Source organism: Myxocyprinus asiaticus, chromosome 27 (genome assembly GCF_019703515.2).
Source record: "Myxocyprinus asiaticus isolate MX2 ecotype Aquarium Trade chromosome 27, UBuf_Myxa_2, whole genome shotgun sequence".
NCBI classification, from domain to species: domain Eukaryota; kingdom Metazoa; phylum Chordata; class Actinopteri; order Cypriniformes; family Catostomidae; genus Myxocyprinus; species Myxocyprinus asiaticus.
Window position 1 is genome coordinate 28,780,040 of NC_059370.1, and position 11,660 is coordinate 28,791,699.

Genomic DNA, 11,660 nt, shown 5'->3' on the forward strand with positions numbered 1-11,660 from the left:
CTGATGTAGTGACAGCATTGATCTTACAAAATTTGATAAAGCAGCCTTTTTTCAGTTAATGCATAGCACATTTCATCGTGGGAAGTGCAGAGATGGAGGTTTAAGTCTGCTTCTCATTTGGACACAATCATCACATGGTCAATTTTACACTGCAGAGTCATCATGAAACATTACAAATGCTGAGCTGTGAAGAACATAGACAGTCTTTGAGAGTGTCAGGGAGTGTAGTGGACCACTAAGGTCAGAGTGTGCCGCTCCCTCGTCTGGGGGCTGTTGGTTGGGCTCTTGAAGCAGTGATGCCAAGAGGGCCCATCACAAGGCCTGAGTGCTTGGGGATCTTCTTTGCTGCTCTGCTGATGGTTCTGCAAGTGAATAGTTGGTTCTCCCTCACACTTCAGAAATGTCATGAAACACCTGTAGAACTGAATCGGACAAAGAATGAGACTGTTGAAAGAGAATAGATTAAAGGACAGAAACGGATATAAAGATGTGCATTAAAATAAGACATTTACAATATTGATCTGACAATGATTCAATTACGATTCTTTACATAATGATTCAATGTATTATTCCAATTAAAAATTTGGACAAGATTTGGTTTGATTTGAGTTATATTTATATATACACTGATTTATAATTATTTTGAAAAACTGAAAATAGGTCAATAATTGTATTGTGAACATATTGGGTATAAGTAGTATAGTATACTATAATATAGTATAGTATCTTAATATACAGAATGTGTAATACTATCATTGTTCATTTTTATTTTATAAATTATTAAATTAATAAATATTTTAGTAAAGCAATGTTAAGGTTAGATGTTGCAACTGTGAATCACATGGTGCCCAAGGGGAGATTAAGCATGAGTTAATTAATAAAAAAAATTGAATCAAAGTTAAAATAATAAAAACAATAGACTCCAAATAAAATATGCTTTAAAAATAAAATGGACAGTGGCTTCACACAGCTCTTTGTCACAGAAGTGATATTGTTTTTTAGAGAGTGAAAAAAAGTTCAAATCTTTGTGGAACTGACTTTTTTATGATTTAAAAAAGTTTTATAATATAAGTATAAAGTTATTAACTAAAACTACTTATTGGTGGATCCATATTATCATCCAGGGTACATTTTATTTTGTGATTAGATTAACTTGACCTATACTCACTTCTAGAATGTGAAGACTTTTGTCTTTGGCAGACTGCTTATCCGATCAATACTGAATACTCCATCATTTTGAGTCACTTTGACCCAGAAACCCATTTTGAGTTTTATGCACTGAAGTAAAAAGGAAAGTCTCAACTTATACAAACAGTTAAATGATTGTATCACAGCAATGGTTTGGAAAACTTAATAATAGAAACATAATAAAGCACAGGGAGCTGCTCAGAAAGCATTACCCACTGACAATTAACAATTAATTTGTTGAGAGGGGTGAGTGGAACACAATCCTGTGAAACTGCTTTGTTAAAATAAATTGAGCCTCTGATAGCTGTGTGCAGTGCAGGTGCCTTGTGCCGTCCCAGAGAGCACTGCTGCCAGGATCTGCCACTGATCAGGATGCATCAGTATATTTTACATCCCTACTGAAGAATTTTCTCAAATTCTCTGAATGCAATTCCTCTGTAGACTCACCTGGTTGTTAAAAAGCACATAGATAACAGGGTTGACCACAGTACTGCTCTTGGCCAGGACTGAGGGCACCACACTGGCTATGGGAGTGATAAGTCCCCTCCTGCCAAAGGTGGCAAGCAGGGCCACCACCCCATAAGGCATCCAGCAAATCAGGTAGCAGGATACCATGGTGACAATCATGAGAAGGATGTGGTTCTCTCGCCTCTGTGCAGTTAGCAGGTTGATTTTAGTTACCTGAATCAGTAAAGAAGACACAATGCATTTGTGTTTAGGAGCAGCTATTTAAGCATGAGGAAAAAGTGTTCAACTCTTAAGCAAAAAGGGAAAATATTTAAAGTTTACATTTTAACTGGCTGCAAAAAGAGACCTTTTCAATCATCTAACTCAAAGTAAAAAATCTTGCATCCTGCTGCAGAGAACATGCACTATCCTAAAGTCAATACCTCATGACGTAAATGTGCTTAGTATGAATTAGCTTGCCATGTGTACAAGCTGTTTGTGAATCACTGGAAGATTGGCAGATAGTTTTTTATACGTCAAATCTCGATATCGCGACTCCTATAATCCAGAGTCTACTAACCTTCCCAATCCCCTTCCCATCATGAAGTAATCTCTCGCTGTATAAGGATCTCCAACAAGTCGGCCATGGAAGGGCGAACCTCCAAGAAGCAGTAAGAACTCGTCAATGGCAGATAAGAGCTGATCGGTTGAGCTGTGCCTACCTACACTGGCTCATGTCATCATTCACACCTTTTACATGATCCATTTGTGCTAAATGAGATGACTAGGAGTGTATTGACAGCTCTAGCTTGGCTAAGTGTTCTCTCACCTGTGTATTCCTATTGCCCCTGAGTGGAAGTTCACTTCAGCAATTTGCTGGATCAATAGGAGGTTAAAAAATTGATCTTTTGAACACAAAATAAAAAATAAATCAATAATGAAATAAGCATACAAAATGCGTTTTTATTGGTGGAGACTGGACTTTCAAGTTCTAGAATTTAATAATAATATTTCTTGCCAGGCACTTTTGATTCTGCAAATTATTTCAATGCAACAAAAGTGACTTCCATTCATAAATAGCCTTTTAAGTGCCACTTAATTGGATCTGAATGCATTTTCATTACCAAGACTTTCAGTTGAAGGGAAGAATGAATATCAATTTTGAATCGCGTGCGTGGAGTTCCATGCATCTTGACACTATTTTTAGGAATGTAATTACACTCTCAGACATGTCGTCCATTGATTGGCACAGTTTTCGATCCTTGTAATTCACCTTCTAAATCCCATCAGCATTCCATGTTTGTGTTTCTAAGAAAAGCCTGAGGGCTGTAGTCATTGGTGCACTCATACATTTAATGGAAGCAGCTCCCTCCATTTGTCAAATACACAATGTGGCTTCTGCTGTTGAACTGAACAAATCCTCCAGGAAATAAGTTTGCTACATAACGGCTTGTCACCAATAGTAAGGGCTCCACATTCTAAAAATACCTCCAATGGTGATTCATTCATAGAATCGCACTGGCGACTACAGGTTCACTGCCTTATTACCCGCTGGTAAAGCTCATTACAAATTCCTTCACACAGCGATGTGTTTATGAAATCCACACCAGGTCTGGATGAGTCACTACAGTCTCCCTGAGCACTGATAAACCTAAAGCCTCAAAGTGTTTTTTTTTTTCTCTTAGTCCCTGAGCTAGACAAGTCAATATCAAATGGATCTATTTAATGTTAATTGTTTATTTTGTGAATTGTATTTGTTTTTTGGTTAAATGCTATTTTGTGAGTTCTATATAGCAATAAAAATAAATAAATAAATACAAATGTTAATTGGGCACCGGCTATGATACATCATTGCCGATTTCTGGGTACAGTGGCTTTATTTCCTCAGTGACATTTCAAAGAGAAGAGAAATTAACACTCTAAAGGGGTGAGAGGAGACTGCAGGGCATAGGGGTGTGCTAATAGTAAACATCTATTCATGCTGTCAGCCATTCATGTTCTACAACAATTTTTATCACATTTTGTAAGAAATCACAGCAGTGTAACACTAAAGTGAGAAGTAGCTTGTGATTTGCCTGCAGATTTATAAAATCATGGAGAAATACATAAATCAAATAATGCCATCTTTATATTCCAACAGTATCACGTGAGCAAGAGTGCGTTGCATTGTGACACACTGGTTCAATCTGCTTTGGCATCATTTGGAATTTATTTTTTTCCCAAAGGAACAACAAACACAAAAATTCATCCACAGGTAATCACAGCCATGCAAAAATTCAGTTAACTCCACTCTTGCTTGTATGTTATTGCACTCATAGAATATTTCTATAAACCAAAAATACTGGTCTATTTTGCTCTGCTAACAAAAGTAGTTCTAAGTGAAGGTAAAGCAGGAAAAAGGTTGCATGTCGCCAAACAATGCATAGACTGGGAGCCTGTGTTGATTGTAATCTTATTTCAAAGTCATTAATTACTTTAATTAAATTTTTTTAGTACAAAAAGCAGTGTTACTCATTACATTTCAAATTCATGTAATCAGAATAGTTACTGACTTTTGTATAAGTTAAATACTTTAAATTATTTTACTTGGGTTACACATATTTCTGAAATAATATTATTGAAGTAGAATATATTTAAAACATGAATTATGATAATATGTGCATCTTTTTGCATTTTGTGACAGCTGAAAGGCATGTTTCCTCTAACGAGTCAATAAACAACAAGGAAATACACTACCGGTCAAAAGTTTTGAAACATTTACTCATTCTTTATTATAATGTTTTTTTTCACATTTTAGAATAATAGTAAACTCATCAAAACTATGGAATAACATAAATGGAACTATGGGAATTATGCTGTGACTAAACAAAATCCAAATTAAATCAAAACTGTGTTATATTTTAGCATCTTCAAAGTAGTCACCCTTTGCCTAGATTTTGCAGACATTTACTCTTGACATTTTCTCAACCAACTTCTTGAGGTATCATCCTGGGATGCTTTTTAAACAGTATTGAAGGAGTTCCCATCTATGTTGGGCACTTATTGGCTGCTTTTCTTTATTATTTGGTCCAAGTCATCAATTTCAAAAATGACATTTTAGTTTTATAATGAAATAAATTAATATGGTGGCACAATTATATTTTTTGTCTACAAAACTAATTCCAAACATTTAAGCATACGCCTTCAGATCAAAAGATTTTTAAGATCATGAGAAACATTTCAGTCAAGTGTTTCAAAACTTTTGACCGGTAGTGTATATTAATTTTTAAAGCTAGGGTGTGCAATCTTTTCAAGAAACATTTTTGTTATACTGGCTGAAAGTCTCCACATCCTGATAGCAATCAATAATTTAAGTGGTCAAAATGTAAATAAAAAAATAATATATATATATATATATATATATATATATATATATATATATATATATATATATATATCTTCTGTTGAATGGACAGGACTAAAAAATTATCGACCAATCATTGCATTCAGTCTAAATGTTATGATAGGATGTCCTTCCTGTCTGTCAATCTATATTTGCATACCGCCACGCAACTTGTTCGCGCAGACAATCTCACGTCATCAGCGCGGGTCCTTGACGCTGTGCTGAGCGAGCGCGAGAATGTAAGGCGAACCGCAGCTACCTTATGTTCCTCCTGAACCACCAGTAAAAGGAAACAAGAAAAGAAAGACCATGTTAGAAACTTCTACAACGAAAAAACATCTGGATCAAGAGCGTGCTAAAAGCAGAATTAAAATTGCCGTTGCTTTTCCATGCTGGAGGCAGCTGCGGGACTCAAAGGGTCTGAAAAATGATGCCATGGTTGCTGTTTTTCTTTTGGACAGGTAATTACATGGTTTGATTTGTTTTTTATATATTTTGTTTATGTAATGAAGTATTTAGCTCATGTGTGTGTGTTCACGTGTGATAGAGGAGGCGTGGCTTTGGAGACACCTCTGAAGCGAGGGCGGGCTCTATGCTTTCAAAGCTAGCTTGCTAACTGCTAGCCTCTCTGGATTACACACCCTAGCTTTAATTTGCTGAGCAAAAAAACTAAAGCTTTTTCTGTGAAAAGTGTTTTAGAAAGTAATTAAGTAACTTAAAATTAATTAGCTATACAATTACTTTTCAGATTAATTAAACAGTAAAGTCAGTTGTAAAAAAAAAGTTGTAATTAGTAACTTGTCATTCATTACTTTTTTGAGTAACTTTTTAAGTAACTTACCCAACACTGACTGTTGGCAGTCTGTCTGAACTTAGCAAACACAGAACATTCTCCTAACGTTAGTGTAGGGTTCCCAATTTTTTATTTATTATTTTATTTTTTTTGGCGGTACGGGGGCTGGATGTGGTGGAGACCAATTCCTAACGTTCAATGAACATTCATTTTAGGTAGTATTTTTAATAACAATAAACTAACATTCCCAGAACGTTCTGGGAACCAAAAATTGTTAGTTGGCATGGACACAGACAAGCGCAGTCATACAAACAGATTGTTTAGGCATCCAAACAACAATCCAAGTGCTGTTATAGAAAATACCATCACTCCTGGAATTGTAGTTAAATTATAGTATAAAATAACACAACTCCCATTCTCAGATCCCAATCAAAGTCTCTCACTTACCCCTTTGATAATGAGCAGGATTTTGCCATAGCAGAAGACCATGAGCATCAGGGGCAGAAGCAGGCAGGAGATGAACAGGCACACCACGTATGACATGCTACTGATCGAGCGCTGGTGCCACTGAACTGAACACGTTGTCCCGACACCCTCTGGGCCACAGCTGCTCCAACCTATGAATGGAGGCAGAGTCCATACCAGCGAATACAGCCAGGATCCAGCCACACATAACCAAGCCCTGCGGAAGTCAGTTGCGTCTGCCTTGGTAGGGCGCAGCAGGGCAGCATAACGCTCATATGAGAGGATGGACAGAGACATCAGAGACACAATTCCTGTTTGGAATAAAAGTCAATATAGAAAGAAAATAGTAGTTACACTGTTTTATCAGATTATAATTGGGTGAACTGTTTGCTGAGTTAAAAAGTCACAAAGAGTTAAACAAGAGTAAAAACAAGTTTTGAGTGTGAAATGTGCTTGTCTGTCAGATTGTTTTGTAAACTAAACAAAATTGCAACTTTTCATTTATTACATAAATATTCTCCTTATATCTTCCATTCCTTCCTTCATCACCAATGACACCCTATTCTGTTATTTCTCACACATACAAAAAAGTATCATGATATTACAATGTTTTTTTCCAAATTGTCAATGGTAATACCATGGTATTCTTTGAAGTACCTTGGGGTACCATTTACATGCCATGCTATTTGTTAAATGTTCTGCATTCTTCACTTGTCACGCATTTGAAAAAAATTACAATAAACTCAGATTTGACTTAGACTTGAAAAAGAAAGTTACTGTGAACAGTAGGGACAGTCCCTAGAGAGATTTCTGAGGTTAAATGCACAATCGTTAAAGAGCAGGATTATTCTCGCAATGTCTTTTCTATTTCTGGATCAGTCTAGCAACCGGCAACCCTTGCATAACAAACTATTTCAGACAACCAAAATAAACTGCAGTTGGGGTCATGTTTTAATGAGACTGCTATGCAGCCACAGACTCAAGGTTCTCATTAAGTAGCTGTAATCACTTTTCACACAGCATCGGAGAGCGAGAGTGTTCTGCTACGGTAAAAGGTACAATGACTTTATACCCTTATGTAACAGCTCACTTGTATCACCTTGTAAACAATAATGCGACATGACATTTTATTATGGAACTAGAACAAACTGTTGAGATAATATAATTTCAATTGTGCTTCAGCAGTGTTTTGATCATCACAGACAAAAACTGCGAGCCTTGAGGAATAGGGTTAAATGACAATTTAAGTTATACAGTACAGTCATACAGTGCAGTCTAAGCATCTGAGACACAAAAAAAAAAAAAAAAAAACTTAAATTTAGGAAATATTTCAGATTCAGCAATCTGCACTATTTATAGGAAAGTTTGGAACATTCTCAAATTATGCTGGCATAACATAGATCATCTGATTTGTGGGGTCCATGCCAGCTTGAGTATCATTGAAGCAAAAGGTAGACATCCCAAAAAATTCAAAATTCTGAAATACAAATGTATTTTTATTTTTAAATTTAAGTTAATTTTAAACTCTGTCCTAATTTTTTGTGCTAATAATATAATAAAACAAAATTTTAAAAAAAATAATACAAATAAAAGGATTTTCACTTATGGTCTCAGACTTTTGGACCCCATTCTATCTGAGAGGAACACATTCATTAAAATCATATGTACACACACGTCCTCCTTTAATGGGTTTGCGGGTCCACATGTTATGTGAGAGTACCTCTACACAGCAAACAAAGGAACAGAGACATGGGGTGTCAAAACACTCCCACTAGAGTAATTAACAGTCTTAAATGAGCTCTCCATCCAAATGTCAGATCACTAGAGGCAAGACTCTAGTGTTGACTTCTGAAGCAACTCCTACAAGCTAGAAATGTGAGTGATTCTAGTTTGTGTCTTTTCTGAGCATATGTGGAAAATGTAGGACTGACCAAAAACAGCAGTGTATCATCCAGTGTGAATTTAGCCATGTAAAGGCAATGTTTCTTTTTTCTAAAAAGGTAGATGATAGCACATTCTGATTTAGAAACTATCACCACATTAATAAAAGGCGGTGATGACATTAAAGACATCGTCATAGCTCTTTTACTGACTTTTCACAAGGCGAGTCAAGTGAGGGATTGTGGTTCACCTGCACGAGACACAAGACAGGACATAAACTTAAAATTGTTCTTTGTTACAGTACAACCAAAGAGACAAAGCTGTGAGTGGTAATGGCAGTCTACTATGTGAAAATCAGTATTCAGAACTATTTCAGGACCAAAAATATCAAGGTGCGTGGGTTTTTGATGACACATTTTCTTATGCGTCAAGAGTGTCATACACAGACAAAAAAATTGCAAATAATAAAAAAGGTTAATCAAATAATGTTCAATTAAATAGTGAGCATACTGGAATTCCAATTTTCAGTACTAAAACATTTGTTTCACATCAAAAAGCTCAGATGACTGCCCAGGACCATTTGGGGTATAGACTTAAATAAACTTTAATAGTTTTTTAATAAAATAAAGAAAAAAGAAAAAAGTCAGATTGTTATCTACAGTAAGTATAAAATATATAACCGTTGTTTCTCAGTTACACTTCTAGCATCCATGCATAATGCAGCTGTGATCGATTGTTTTAGTCATGGTGTGACATGTTGTAGTTTTAGAATAGCATATTATTTTGACAGCTTTGTGGTGAAGTCGCAATTACTCAACAAGGCAAAACAGCATGATTGCATGAAAAAGCATTGCAGTGACATTAATTGCCTTCTGCATGTGACACAGTATGATAAATCAGTCACACCAGTGATGTAACCACCATATTCATTGAGAATATTCAGGTTACTGGTAGACCTACAGTATATGGGGTTTTCTTAATGGCTGATTCTTAATACAATTGGTCCCCAAAATCCTGACTATGTGTCAGATGAAATAAGGAAATAAGTACAAGGAAATAAGGAACAAATGAGGAACCATAGGGGAAAGAAGTAATGAAATACTTAAGTAAAGAAGAAAAAGTTAAAAGTTAAAGAAGAATTTAAAAGACTTTTAGCAGCAGAGCACTAAAGGAATATTCCGGGTTCAAACAAGTTAAGCTCAATCAACAGCATTTGAGGCATAATGTTGATTACCACAAAAATGTATTTAGACTCATCCCTCCTTGTCTTTACAGAAAACCTGTTACAGTGAGGAACTTACAATGGAAGTGAATGGGGGCCGATCCATAAATGTTAAAATACTTATGTTTCAAAAGTATAGCCACAAGACATAAACAATATGTGTGATAAAGTGGTTTTAGTGTGAAAAAATTGCTAACTAACCTTTTCTGTGTAACGTTATGTCCAATTTTACAACTTTGTTGCCATGACGGCATAATGCTGTAAACCTCAAAACAACTGTAAAAACAATGATTCAAACAAATTTACAGCTTAAATCATTTACAAGTTTTAAAAAGACAATCAATGTAAGTCCTTTTATAAAATTATAAGCTTGACATTTCTGCATTTAAACCATTCAAAATTTGGCTCCATTCACTTCCATTATAAGTGCATTATAAAAACCTTCAGTTTTGCTTTTTTAAAGAAAAGGAGGGACAAATCGAAATTTATTTTTGTGGTAATCAACATTATGCCACAAATGCTGTCAACTGATCTTAACTTGTATTGAACCCTGAATATTCCTTTAACACAGGAAGGGAAATATTTGCTAGTAGCTAGTTGATTTATAAACTGTGAAATGACGATTTCTGTTTGCATATGCAATATTTTGATCATCGTATTGGTTACCTTCTTACATCCTGCCCGTTTGTTATTATCTAAATTTAAGGATACAATTGATATGATGAATTAGTCATTACGATGTGGTATGAGAAATATAATTTAGAATGGAATTACATTTAAAACAATTATCAAAATATGTTTCTAACAGTACAAAAATGATGAAAATCCCAGTGGGATAAGCTAGAAATGGTGTTGCCATCAGGCTAAAATAATAAAAGTGTTTTTAATACAATTTGCCATTAATTATTACACATTTTTATAAATATCATAGTCATAATCATAAACCTTTTGGGTAAAAACTCTTAGCTAAAAAAAAAATAATAATAATTGTTTAAAGAGACGCTACTGAAGACCCTATTTATATTTTATTCATCAACAAACCTAGAGAGATAGTGAACGCCAGAGAGTAATGCATGCATGATTTTAGTTACCAGCCACTACAAAGAAAGTGCGGCTGATAACGAACCTCTGAAACCTGTTACGCGTCCTGTTGAATGAACTTGGATCAAACTTACCAAAAAGAGAATTGGCAAAGCCGTACCATTTGCAGCCGTGATTTCCCAAAAGCCATTTCCCATAGAGACTGGAAGCAAAACTGAAGGGAGTCCCAAACAAACACACGAGTATGTCGCTCGCGCTGATGTTCAGCAGAATAAAGTTAATAGGTGTCCACAGTGAGCGAAACCTCGCGAAGATGAGCAGGACAAAGAGATTGTTTAGGCATCCAAACAACAAAATTAATCCGAGGCAGACGGCTATCACCGTGTGTCCGGTCCTGCTCAGGTCAGGGCTGTCGTGGGGTGCTAGGGGGGTCTCCTGAACTGACATTGGCACTTTGATTGAGCGCTGAACTCTCTTTGTTGCTAATGTTCAAACTCCAAATGGAGACGACCATATCGGCCTCACTGCACGGCTAAATGGTGTTGACACTGTGACTTTTCTTAGGGCTGGATTCACAATTCTCATCTCTTCCCCCCTCACTGAGGCGCACCATTAACACCCCTGCATCTTCTGCAGTCGTTGACCTCTGTGTGGAGAGAGGTGCGCGGGTGATCGTCACACTACTCACTGACTGACGGATCTTAATTGAAAAGGAGATTTGGAAAGATTTGAATAACTTATAATTACGCATTTGAATACAGAGGCATTTAAGCTGTAAATGGTAAGGGTTTAGACTTTTAGGGTTTATCTCACACTATTTAGTTACCTTGATTCAGAAAATCTGATATATGAAATACAACCCCAATTCCGAAAAAGGTGGGACAGTAAGAAAAATGCTAATAAAAACAAAAAGGAGTGATTTGTAAATTATATTCACCCTTTGCTAAATTGAAAGCACTAGAACTACTCATTATATGATGTTTTTCCTTGTGAATTTCATTGTTTTTGAAAATGTATAGTAATTTCAAATCAGATGATTGCAACACGCTCCAAAAATGTTTGGACAGTCGAGTGTTTACCACTGTGAAACATCACCATTTCTTCTAATAACACTTAAGCATTTGGGCACTGAAGACACATGTTTGTTAAGTTTAGAAAGTGGAATTTTCCCCCAGTCATCCATTATGTAGGTCTTTAGCTGCACAATTGTACAGGGTCTTTGTTGCCATGTGGTGTGCTTC

General features: G+C 35.8%; 1 pseudogene; it reads right to left on the bottom strand.

The window, feature by feature from the left end:
* Window positions 1-215: 215 nt before the first annotated feature.
* On the bottom strand, window positions 216-10,933 carry LOC127418268 (pinopsin-like; annotated as a pseudogene).
* Window positions 10,934-11,660: the final 727 nt, after the last annotated feature.